The following is a 12,835-nucleotide window of genomic DNA, read 5'->3' as shown; positions in this document are numbered from 1 at the left end:
ATAGATCCGTATTCCCAATACGTAGGATGCTTCTCCCAAATCCTTCATCGAGAAACGTGTGGATAACCATACTTTAGTCGACTGCAACATCCCTACATCATTCCCAATGAGTAGTATGTCATCAACATAAAGTACAAGAAAAGTCACTGCACTCCCACTAACCTTCTTGTAGACACAAGGTTCCTCCGGGTTTTTCACAAATTCAAACTCTTTGATAGTTGTGTCGAACCTTTTGTTCCAACTACGGGATGCTTGTTTCAATCCATAAATGGATCGCTGGAGTTTGCAAACCTTTTGCTCATCTCCAGAAGATATGAAGCCTTCCGGCTGCGCCATGTAAATTTCTTCCTCAATGTCCCCATTAAGGAAAGCGGTCTTCACATCCATTTGCCATATCTCGTAGTCATACCACGCAGAGATGGCCAGCAAAATCCTAATGGAGTTAAGCATAGCAACTGGAGAGAAGGTTTCCTCATAGTCAACTCCTTGCTTTTGAGTATAACCCTTCGCTACCAATCTAGCCTTGTAGGTCGATACCTTTCCATCTACTCCAATTTTCTTCTTATAGATCCACTTGCAGCCTATGGGAACAATTCCCTCGGGTGGATCTACCAGGGTCCATACCTTGTTGGAGTACATAGAGTCCATTTCGGATTTCATGGCATTAAGCCAATGTCCCTTGTCTGTATCCGATACAGCTTCGTTGAAAGTTCTAGGATCACATCCTTGGTCAACTTCATCAACGAGGAATAACCTATCGGGCGCTCTCCGAACTCTTTCGGATCTACGCAGCGACGGTTCAGGAGGTATGTTAGTGGTTTGTTGAATTGGTTCATTATCTGATTGTTGTGCTTGAACTTCAGATTGTGGTTCTCGAACTTCTTCGAGATCAACTACACTGCCCTTTCTATCCGATAGAAATTCCTTCTCAAGGAACACGGCATTTCTCGAGACGAACACTTTTGCCTCGGAAACATAGTAGAATTCGTATCCCATGGAATCATCGGGATACCCCACAAAATAGCATAGGTCGGATTTTGTATCCAACTTATCTCCCACTAGCCGCTTCACGTAAGCGGGACAACCCCATATCCTAATATGTTTAAACGTGGGTTTCTTGGAGTGCCAAAGTTCATAAGGTGTGGAGTTAACTGCTTTGGTATTAACCCTATTCAGCAAATACACGGCAGTTAGGAGTGCATGACCCCACATGTATGCCGGTAGCTCGGTGAACCCCATCATAGATCGAACCATGTCTAACAGTGTTCGATTCCGACGTTCGGAAACTCCATTAAGTTGAGGAGTTCCAGGAGGAGTCCATTGAGAAAGAATCCCATTCTCTTTAAGATAGTCTATAAACTCAGTACTTAAGTATTCGCCACCACGATCGGATCGTAGTTTCTTAATACGTCTACCGAGTTGGTTTTCTACTTGGTGTCTAAAATCTTTGAACCTTTCAAAAGTTTCAGACTTATACTTCATTAAGTACACGAAACCATACCTAGAATAATCGTCGGTAAAGGTAACGAAGTAGTTAAAACCACCCCATAGCACTAACGCTTAGTGGACCACACACGTCTGAATGGATCAAATCCAAAAGACCCTCGGCCCGTTCCATCTTCCCTTTGAAGGGAGTCTTGGTCATTTTTCCTTTAAGGCAGGATACACAAGTTTGAAGTGATTTAACGTCCTCCAAGGAGAACATTCCTTCACTAACAAACTTGTTCATCCTTCTCAAGGAAATGTGACCTAGTCGAGCGTGCCAAAGTTGTGCGGGGTTAAGACTTATATCTTTTCGTTTTGCTGATATAACGTTAATAGGTATTTCACTTGGATTCAGTTCATATAAGTTGTTTATAAGTTGTCCCTTACAAATCATATTTTGTTCCTTTTGTATAATGCAAATCGAATTTCCAAAAACAAAAGTAAAACCTTCATTATCCAAAACAGGAATTGAAATAAGGTTTCGAATAAGTGACGGAACAAATAAACAATTGTTCAAAACAATGGAAAAACTAGAATCCAAAACAGAAAGATAAATTGTCCCAATGGCTTCAGCAGCAACTCTTGCTCCGTTGCCCATTCTTAGGTAGGTCTCACCCACATTAAGCTTCCTACTTCTTGTCATGAGCTGCAAATCATTACAAAGATGTGAGCCACAACCAGTATCCAATACCCAAGCAGAAGATTTAACGGACAAGTTAACTTCAACTAAATACGTACCCTTTTCAGAACGTTTCTGATCGAGGTAAGCCTTGCAGTTGCGTCGCCAATGGCCCTTCTTTCCACAATGATGGAAAGCGTCATCAACTTGCTTGGTGACCTTGTCATTCTTCACTCCGCTCGACTCGCCCTTCTCAAGTTTCTTGCTCGGGCCGAAACTCCTTTCTTTCCTTTTCTTCTGCAAAGAACCTTTCTTCGCAGAAGGAGCAACTAGGAGAACAGATTTCTCCTTCTTGATCGTGGACTCATAGCTGACCAACATGTTCAACAACTCATCCAATGGTGGATCGAGCTTGTTCATGTTGAAGTTCACTATGAACGATTCATAAGAACTAGGAAGGGACAGTAGGATCAAATCTACCGAGAGCTCGGCCGGGAGGGTGACATCAAGGTTCACCAGCTTCTCAAGGAGAGTGATCATCTTGAGACCGTGCTCGTGGACCGAAGCCCCTTCACGCAGCCTCATGGTGATCAACTCCTTGGTAGTTGAGTACCTCGATGCCCTAGTATTCTCACTGTACATGCTTTCAAGATGGTGCTTGATATCATAAGCATGCACGTGAGACTCATACTTCCTCGCGAGCTCTGGCACCATGGATGCTAGCATGTAGCACCTCGCATGGAGGTCGTCCTTCTTCCATGCCTCGAAAGTGGCAGTCTCGTCAGCAGTAGCAGTCGCAGGAAGAGCAGCGGGGGGACGTTCGTTGAGCACATAGAGACGCTCCTCGACTTGGAGCACAAGTTTCAGATTGCGAAGCCAATCCAAATAGTTTGGACCGGTGAGTTTGTTTTGGTCGAGGATTGAGGAAAGGGGATGTTTGGACATTGTTGCTGAGAAAATTTTAAGAAGACAATTGTAACACCCCGTAAATATGTAAGTTGTTTAAGTCTGGGGATAATTGAATTTAATTAGTTAATATGTGTCGATATGAGATTATAATATATTTTGAATTTGATGGGAAGTGTAGAAATTGTAATTATCTAAAGTATGGCTTCTATTTAGTAATTAAGAAAACAATTTGGCCTTGTAGCCAATTTTCAGAATTTATAGTGAGATAGGGATTGACGTGTACTTCGCCTATTGTAATTCCTTCTATGGCAGCCACGTTTCTCTTCTCTCTCCCTCACCGTCTCTCTACCCCACCGTCTCTCTCTCTCTCTCTCTCTCTCTCTCTCTCTCTCTCTATCTTCCTCTCTTCACTCTCTCTTTTGCTCACGTTGTTTTCTCTATCTCCGCCATTCTCTCTAGCGGAGTCTTGGCTGGAATCACATAAATTGATCGGAAATATTGAGTTTCTAAGTGAGGGTTTGATGTAATCAAGTTTATGTTGAAGAATTGAGAGATGAAAGAAGGAAAAGCCCAAATTGATTCTTCAAAAGTGCTGCAACGTTTCATGAACAAAGTTTCGAGAATCCGGAGGCACTGGTATTAACAATAAGATGTCAGCTTCACATCGGTGGTGGTGGTCGGCAAGGGTCGAAGAAGACGAGCCGTCGAGAACCAGAATTTCAGCGGTTGGTCCGTCAAAGAATTAATTGAGCGGACGCCTTAAAAGTGGAATCTCGACGATCAGGTCCCATCATTAGAAACCTTACGATGTTACCTTTCTTTTGGTGTTGAAGCTCGATGGCTTGCACCGACGTTGGTCGCCGGAGTTTGGCGAGAAGTCAGCCTGCTCGCTGCGATTTTGGGGAAGCAAAATCTGCTGCCGCACTTGTTTTCGGAGCCGAAATCGAAGGGTTTCGAATGCGAATTTGGAATCGGTTCCTTCAGGAAACTCGTAGAGGACATCGTAAACTATAAGTAAGTGTTCAATTGTATCGAATTAGAGTATTTAATATACGTGTTTTAGAGGTCGGAATCCGATGGCAGTAATCTGCCGGAAACAGGGCAGTTTTGAGTATATTCTTGCGGGACTGTTTTCGATATGTTGGGATCATAATTTGGGCTATGTGCCTTCATGAAACTTGTAGATTAAACTTCCAGGTTTCATTTTATGTATTATTTGGACGATTTGGATAACCGTACAATTTGTTATGATTTTTCAAACGGGCTGTGACAGTAAACGAAATTATCCGAAAATCTGGCAGGTTTATGTGTTCATCTTTCGGGGTTGTTATAGACGGGTTATGTTGTTAATTGGGATTAGTGTCTTTAGTAAACTTGTAGATACAAATTTTATCTTTAACTATATATATCGTTTAGGTCATTCGGATAAGTACGACGATCGAAGTGATTATTTGAATAGAGTGCCACGAGAAGCAATTCTTAGTATATGTTTAAGAAATTGACTATGTCATATAGTGGATGGTAATATGGCTATATTACTGTTTGGATTCTTATTTAGTTCTAATATTTTCATAGGTGTTGAGCGTAGTAAAGCTCTCACTCAAGGTTTAAGCTTAAAGATGCTTCTATAGCACTTCTATAACATTAGCGTTGGACTCCAGGTGAGAAACTATGACTCCTTATCCGATTTCTTTCCTGCGCTTAATATCTCCTTTGTTTGAACCAAATATATTCTCCATCTTGAATCCTTTGATGCATTGATTATATTTTTCTTGGAATATGATCCTTAATGTTCTGCGAGCATATTCGTTTCCTTGGCTCGAACTTGGAACCTTGATCTTGTTCTTGAAATCTTGAACTTGTCAATTCTCTTGGTTGCTATGTTCACGGCTAATTCCTATACTTGATTCCCTGGCCTGAACATTTTCCTTGAATCGATATTGAACTATATTTATTCTCAAAATCTTGTCTTGAATGCTTTCCGAGAATAAATATTTTGTTGGCTCGAACTTGAATCTCATGTTTATTGAATATATCGAGATGATCTTGATATACTCGTTCTGGGAACCTGACATGGAATTTATTGTTCTTCTTGAATTCCATATTCACGACAATTCTTCATTGGCTTGAATTGAAATCTGAACATGTTCATTATCCTGAGACTTGATATTCAATTATCATGATCGTGACCTATCTTGTGAATGATTGACTTGATTCTTGAAATGAATGACTTGATATTCCTAAAAGGAATAATATTGATTCTTGAACCTACTGTCCCCACCCTTGAGGACGCTCTTGGGGGAGCTGGGCCCTAGGACCATTTCGGTAAGACGATCGGGCAGTATTGGGCTGACGATGGCTGGTCTCCCGAATGGTACCTCCTGATGGTTCGGACTCACGTTCGTTTGGAGTTAAACGTTCCTGAGCCGGATCGGCACGTTCCGGTCGTGCCTCTTGCCTGTTTCCGACCGAGTGGCCACTCGGGACGGATTGGAGGGATAAGGATGTGATATGATTTTATTTTTTTGGGAGTTACAAGGTTGGAGACCCCACCAAATATTGAACTCAAGCCGTACATGTTACACTCTTGTACATGTTACACTTCTGTTAATGAAATTCTTGTAAAGTGTCTCGTTATATGTTCTGTTCTGTTGATTCTCATCATACTCATGGATCATATGTTTTTCACTAAGTCATTCGGACTTATTCGTTTCTCCTTTCTGATATTAATGCGCAGGTAAAAGAAAGACTTAGACCTAAATTTTCATACTAAGAGTTAAAGCTCGTGTATGCCTCCGATTAGTCTCGTCGAGAGGTATCTCTATTTATGTTCCGTATAGGTTCATCGAGAATTTTGTAATAGAGTAAGTGGTGTCGAAGTCGACTTGTAATAGAACCTCCTTTTGTAAACATGTTGATATAGATATTGGGGGTTTAATGTTTTGATCATCGAAATTTTGAGGAGCATATTTGGGGTCATTGAATGTACTGCATGTTGAGTGGTGTTCCGCCACGAGGTGCCTGCTACTCGGGGCGGGGCGCTACAGGTGGTATCAGAGCTTTGGGTTGGTAAAGCTTTGGGTTGGCTTTGGGTTGGATGCCCGGGCGGTAATGGAAAGGGATCTTTGAGAATTGTAGAACTATGAATTGAATCTTGGGCTAAATTGTGATTGGCAGTAATCGAGTCATAGAGGCATTGAGATAATTCTTTAGCGTGTAGATAGTGAGGAATAACCCGTAGAAATATCTATCATACACAACCTGAGACGGCTTATCTATTTGGTTACTTCAATTGGCTTCCAATTCTCCCAATTCTCCAATGTTGATCACGAGTGAGGTTTCTAGTCTCACTTGAATTTGGTAACACCTTTTCTTGTAGACGTCCCATTCCATTTTACTTCATAACTTGACTTCCTTATCGAAACCATATTATCTCGTTTTGAGTATTGATTTACGGTGAACCAAATATTCGGGAGTTCTTTTGTTCACTCCTTATCATTCCAATGAATTCAATTTTGCTTCGTTGGCCTATACTGTCTAATTTCATTTGTGGATCGTAATAGATTTTCTTATCTCATTTTAATACCTCATAGTCTTGGTTACCAATGTTGTGAGGTTTCGTACCCCTTCAAATTCCACATGGTTTGAATTATCCCTTGTTTTGAAGCCCCTTACCTTATTGTGCTACCATCTCCACCTTTTATCCTTTTTTTTTAAATATTCTATGGTTTCGGCTTATCTATTTGCCGAGACTTCTTATTCAGTTCACTTCATCTTTAGTGTTCCAATTATTTTGAATACCATATGATTTTGGTCATGTTCTTGTGAGGTTCCTTATTTTTTTTTCACTACCATCTGCTTTTGATAATTGTGAGGTTTTCTATCTCTTTGAACACTCTAGTTTCGGCTAATCTATTTGTCGAGACTTTTTATTTCCTTGAATATTTCTTTACTTATTCAATATATACTACTCCATTTTCAATGTTCCAATTTTCTTGAATATCTCGTGACTTTGGTCACGTACATTTGAGGTCCCTATTCTCGTTTGATTTGGTTATACCATTTGTTATGATTCTGATATCGGATCAATCTTTCTACCTATTTTTTAGGTTCTTGTTCTTTTGGCCTCAAAATTCGATTCTTGTACATGAATTGTTCCATTGTTATTATTGATCACAATGGAAATCCCATATCTCATTTCAAAACTCCTTATCTCATTTCAATACTTCGGCATCTCGGTTACCTATTTTTTCAGGTTTATGATTCTTTGAATACAATATTGCTAAACTATCTTACTTCCTTCCCACTATTGATCACGAGTGAGGTATTTGATCTCGTTTGAATGCCTCATATCCTTGTTGCGTTCTTTTTTTGAGATTCCTCATCTCATTTAATACTTCTCGATTTGGATATCCTATTATGTGAGGTTTCTTATCCCTTTGAAACCTTGTGATTCGACTTCTTTATGTCGCTTCTATTTGTTCCCTCTCACTCATAGACCATGATTATTGTTAATCCAGGGTAAAAGTATGGACCTTGTTTAGGCAATGTCATGTAATATGACTACGGTTGTATGCATCTATTGTTATATCATCTTATGGATTCGACCTGGAATAATTTTGACGATTATCTTACTCGACGGAAAAAGGTTATGTAGTTATCACGACTTAGAAATTCTATAGAGTTTGTTGACTCTTAATGTATCTTGAGTATTTTGAATTCTTGATTCTAACCGTCAGGGTACAGGGAGCTAAGTGCTATGTAGGGCAAAGTGCTACACAGCGGGAGCCACCTCTTAATCTTGCATGAGCCACCTCTAGAGTCCCTAGTATCCGATAAGTCAGCTATATCTTGACATTGGATTATCAGTTTTTGCAATTCTATTTGGTTAATATCAAGAGCTAAGTGCTATGTGGAGAAGGTGTTTAATGTACAACACCTATGTCAATAACACCGTAGAGAGTTCCACTTTTCCTTGTAAGATGTGAACGAGCAACTACAAGAATTTGGCCTTCATGAGCAACTTGCTATAAATAAGTTTTGCCCGTCTTGTAGTTTGGTTGAAGTAATTCACCATCAGCATTAATAGACATAATGTATATAATGTTTCGGATGTGATTAGAGCGTGCTTAGTGTCGAAGAATGACATTAGACTAGTTCACCTATGTTGGAATAGTGGTGAATTGAATGAATTAAGGCTACTCAATTGTCGGATATTATGAGTCATGACTTCTCTACGATAAGTATTTATTAGGCATGCGTTGCGAAACCACGGGAAGATTGTATCAACTGTTGCCATTTTCGATTACTCTTGATTTTAAAAGTAAAGCTCTCTTCCATCAACCGTTGCCTGGTCGATCTACTATTTGAAAACCTTTTCTTTGCGAACGCCATCTATAATCAAGTTCTTCTAGTGTCCAATGTTGATACCATAAGTAAATCACCATAAGTAAATCAGGCTTCGCCGTCCTCTTTGATTATAATTATGGTGCATTCAATTCCACTTTATGTAGGCCAATGAGAAGAGATTTTTTGTGGACCGGGAGAGTAGTTGCCTCTTTGTCTGAAGATAATTTAGATCCGAAATTTATCTCTTGTAGCCAACTCACATTGTCTCGATATAGATTATAAGTCATCTCGTTCTTATGAAAGCAACTATCTGCAACATAGGACAAAATTTCAGCTCGGAACGAGAAACGTTCGGAAACTAACTTATCATTTAAGTGGGTGACTGGACACACTGAGGTACATTGAAAATGTATAACGCGAATTATCGTGATGACTTAGGACAGCTATCAAGCAAGCGACAATACAAACAGTTTCGCAGTAGTTCGTGGGATAAAGTATCAATCGAGCTTGCAATTCAAGACTAGATGAGCGACGAACAACTAACGACGGCAAACGTAAGGGCTTGGAGATTGACACCATGTGCTATCGGTAAAGTTCGACTTATCAAATTAAGATCAAAGCCCGCACAAGATTGTCAAAAGAGTTATACATATGTGGAGCTAGATAAATAATTCTAATTACCACAAAGATTCGACCGAAACGGAGGAGAAGAAACACGTTCTCTTGAAGAATGTGACACGGATAACTAGGGAGAGATTTAAAGATTCGAACGATATGAGACCCTTATTAATCCCTTTCATTCCTCTCATCAGACCATTTGTAGGACTCCTAGCTACAATCCTAACTCGATTATTTCCTCATAGTTGACGTACCTCACAAGTCCCATTAATTGGTTGACGAACCGTATCTCGGCCTTCAACTTCTAGAACGCTATAAATATTCAGAATCTTGCTCAACGGTAAGGCTACATCGAGTATGAGACCGATGAATTGGATAATATTTCTAATGAAGCCGTTGATATTAAGGTTCCGCAAGCAGTACTTCCTAGTACTACCTCAGATTTAAGTTGAAGTAGTATTTTTGAATTCATTACGATAGTAGTTTGACTCGTTACTTAAGTCAATACCAAGTTTGGGAAGATATAGATTGTCATGGAAACACTTCGTAGAGGTTTGAGGGACTAAGCTCACACTATTTCGATCAATCTCGGATATTCTTCCTTGAAGCGACACGGCTTGAAGATAGATTACCCGCGTAAGTGTATTCATCTTAATGACGAATTCCTCAATCACAAGATTTGAAGGTATTATGGAGAAACCACCAAGTTGAAGAAACGACAGATGAGAAAGAAGAATTTTAGGAAATTGTATTTTCATGTTCGAATAATAGTTGAGAATCTGGGGACCAGATTCTTTTAAGGAGGGAAGAGTGTAACACCCCGTAAATATGTAAGTTGTTTAAGTCTGGGGATAATTGAATTTAATTAGTTAATATGTGTCGATATGAGATTATAATATATTTTGAATTTGATGGGAAGTGTAGAAATTGTAATTATCTAAAGTATGGCTTCTATTTAGTAATTAAGAAAACAATTTGGCCTTGTAGCCAATTTTCAGAATTTATAGTGAGATAGGGATTGACGTGTACTTCGCCTATTGTAATTCCTTCTATGGCAGCCACGTTTCTCTTCTCTCTCCCTCACCGTCTCTCTACCCCACCGTCTCTCTCTCTCTCTCTCTCTCTCTCTCTCTCTCTCTATCTTCCTCTCTTCACTCTCTCTTTTGCTCACGTTGTTTTCTCTATCTCCGCCATTCTCTCTAGCGGAGTCTTGGCTGGAATCACATAAATTGATCGGAAATATTGAGTTTCTAAGTGAGGGTTTGATGTAATCAAGTTTATGTTGAAGAATTGAGAGATGAAAGAAGGAAAAGCCCAAATTGATTCTTCAAAAGTGCTGCAACGTTTCATGAACAAAGTTTCGAGAATCCGGAGGCACTGGTATTAACAATAAGATGTCAGCTTCACATCGGTGGTGGTGGTCGGCAAGGGTCGAAGAAGACGAGCCGTCGAGAACCAGAATTTCAGCGGTTGGTCCGTCAAAGAATTAATTGAGCGGACGCCTTAAAAGTGGAATCTCGACGATCAGGTCCCATCATTAGAAACCTTACGATGTTACCTTTCTTTTGGTGTTGAAGCTCGATGGCTTGCACCGACGTTGGTCGCCGGAGTTTGGCGAGAAGTCAGCCTGCTCGCTGCGATTTTGGGGAAGCAAAATCTGCTGCCGCACTTGTTTTCGGAGCCGAAATCGAAGGGTTTCGAATGCGAATTTGGAATCGGTTCCTTCAGGAAACTCGTAGAGGACATCGTAAACTATAAGTAAGTGTTCAATTGTATCGAATTAGAGTATTTAATATACGTGTTTTAGAGGTCGGAATCCGATGGCAGTAATCTGCCGGAAACAGGGCAGTTTTGAGTATATTCTTGCGGGACTGTTTTCGATATGTTGGGATCATAATTTGGGCTATGTGCCTTCATGAAACTTGTAGATTAAACTTCCAGGTTTCATTTTATGTATTATTTGGACGATTTGGATAACCGTACAATTTGTTATGATTTTTCAAACGGGCTGTGACAGTAAACGAAATTATCCGAAAATCTGGCAGGTTTATGTGTTCATCTTTCGGGGTTGTTATAGACGGGTTATGTTGTTAATTGGGATTAGTGTCTTTAGTAAACTTGTAGATACAAATTTTATCTTTAACTATATATATCGTTTAGGTCATTCGGATAAGTACGACGATCGAAGTGATTATTTGAATAGAGTGCCACGAGAAGCAATTCTTAGTATATGTTTAAGAAATTGACTATGTCATATAGTGGATGGTAATATGGCTATATTACTGTTTGGATTCTTATTTAGTTCTAATATTTTCATAGGTGTTGAGCGTAGTAAAGCTCTCACTCAAGGTTTAAGCTTAAAGATGCTTCTATAGCACTTCTATAACATTAGCGTTGGACTCCAGGTGAGAAACTATGACTCCTTATCCGATTTCTTTCCTGCGCTTAATATCTCCTTTGTTTGAACCAAATATATTCTCCATCTTGAATCCTTTGATGCATTGATTATATTTTTCTTGGAATATGATCCTTAATGTTCTGCGAGCATATTCGTTTCCTTGGCTCGAACTTGGAACCTTGATCTTGTTCTTGAAATCTTGAACTTGTCAATTCTCTTGGTTGCTATGTTCACGGCTAATTCCTATACTTGATTCCCTGGCCTGAACATTTTCCTTGAATCGATATTGAACTATATTTATTCTCAAAATCTTGTCTTGAATGCTTTCCGAGAATAAATATTTTGTTGGCTCGAACTTGAATCTCATGTTTATTGAATATATCGAGATGATCTTGATATACTCGTTCTGGGAACCTGACATGGAATTTATTGTTCTTCTTGAATTCCATATTCACGACAATTCTTCATTGGCTTGAATTGAAATCTGAACATGTTCATTATCCTGAGACTTGATATTCAATTATCATGATCGTGACCTATCTTGTGAATGATTGACTTGATTCTTGAAATGAATGACTTGATATTCCTAAAAGGAATAATATTGATTCTTGAACCTACTGTCCCCACCCTTGAGGACGCTCTTGGGGGAGCTGGGCCCTAGGACCATTTCGGTAAGACGATCGGGCAGTATTGGGCTGACGATGGCTGGTCTCCCGAATGGTACCTCCTGATGGTTCGGACTCACGTTCGTTTGGAGTTAAACGTTCCTGAGCCGGATCGGCACGTTCCGGTCGTGCCTCTTGCCTGTTTCCGACCGAGTGGCCACTCGGGACGGATTGGAGGGATAAGGATGTGATATGATTTTATTTTTTTGGGAGTTACAAGGTTGGAGACCCCACCAAATATTGAACTCAAGCCGTACATGTTACACTCTTGTACATGTTACACTTCTGTTAATGAAATTCTTGTAAAGTGTCTCGTTATATGTTCTGTTCTGTTGATTCTCATCATACTCATGGATCATATGTTTTTCACTAAGTCATTCGGACTTATTCGTTTCTCCTTTCTGATATTAATGCGCAGGTAAAAGAAAGACTTAGACCTAAATTTTCATACTAAGAGTTAAAGCTCGTGTATGCCTCCGATTAGTCTCGTCGAGAGGTATCTCTATTTATGTTCCGTATAGGTTCATCGAGAATTTTGTAATAGAGTAAGTGGTGTCGAAGTCGACTTGTAATAGAACCTCCTTTTGTAAACATGTTGATATAGATATTGGGGGTTTAATGTTTTGATCATCGAAATTTTGAGGAGCATATTTGGGGTCATTGAATGTACTGCATGTTGAGTGGTGTTCCGCCACGAGGTGCCTGCTACTCGGGGCGGGGCGCTACAACAATAATTAGAGTTTAGTTCGTAATAATCGTTACAATTAAAATTTTGGACTTGTATGTTTTAAT

At 39.7% G+C, this 12,835-nt stretch overlaps 2 long non-coding RNA genes across 2 annotated transcripts; both read left to right on the top strand.

Annotated features, from left to right (window-relative positions):
* The first annotated feature begins 3,375 nt into the window (after positions 1-3,375).
* Positions 3,376-5,980, top strand: LOC105949231 (uncharacterized). The gene is made up of 3 exons (XR_016034750.1): positions 3,376-4,027; positions 4,589-4,674; positions 5,751-5,980. It is a non-coding gene; the product is annotated as an uncharacterized LOC105949231 (long non-coding RNA).
* Positions 5,981-10,005: 4,025 nt separating this feature from the next.
* On the top strand, positions 10,006-12,691 carry LOC105949230 (uncharacterized). Its single transcript, XR_016034751.1, has 3 exons — positions 10,006-10,738; positions 11,300-11,385; positions 12,462-12,691. It is a non-coding gene; the product is annotated as an uncharacterized LOC105949230 (long non-coding RNA).
* Positions 12,692-12,835: the final 144 nt, after the last annotated feature.

This window comes from Erythranthe guttata, chromosome 12 (genome assembly GCF_056151865.1).
Source record: "Erythranthe guttata isolate IM_541 chromosome 12, IM_541, whole genome shotgun sequence".
Taxonomy (NCBI): Eukaryota; Viridiplantae; Streptophyta; class Magnoliopsida; order Lamiales; family Phrymaceae; genus Erythranthe; species Erythranthe guttata.
This window is presented reverse-complemented; position numbering and strand designations above follow the sequence as displayed.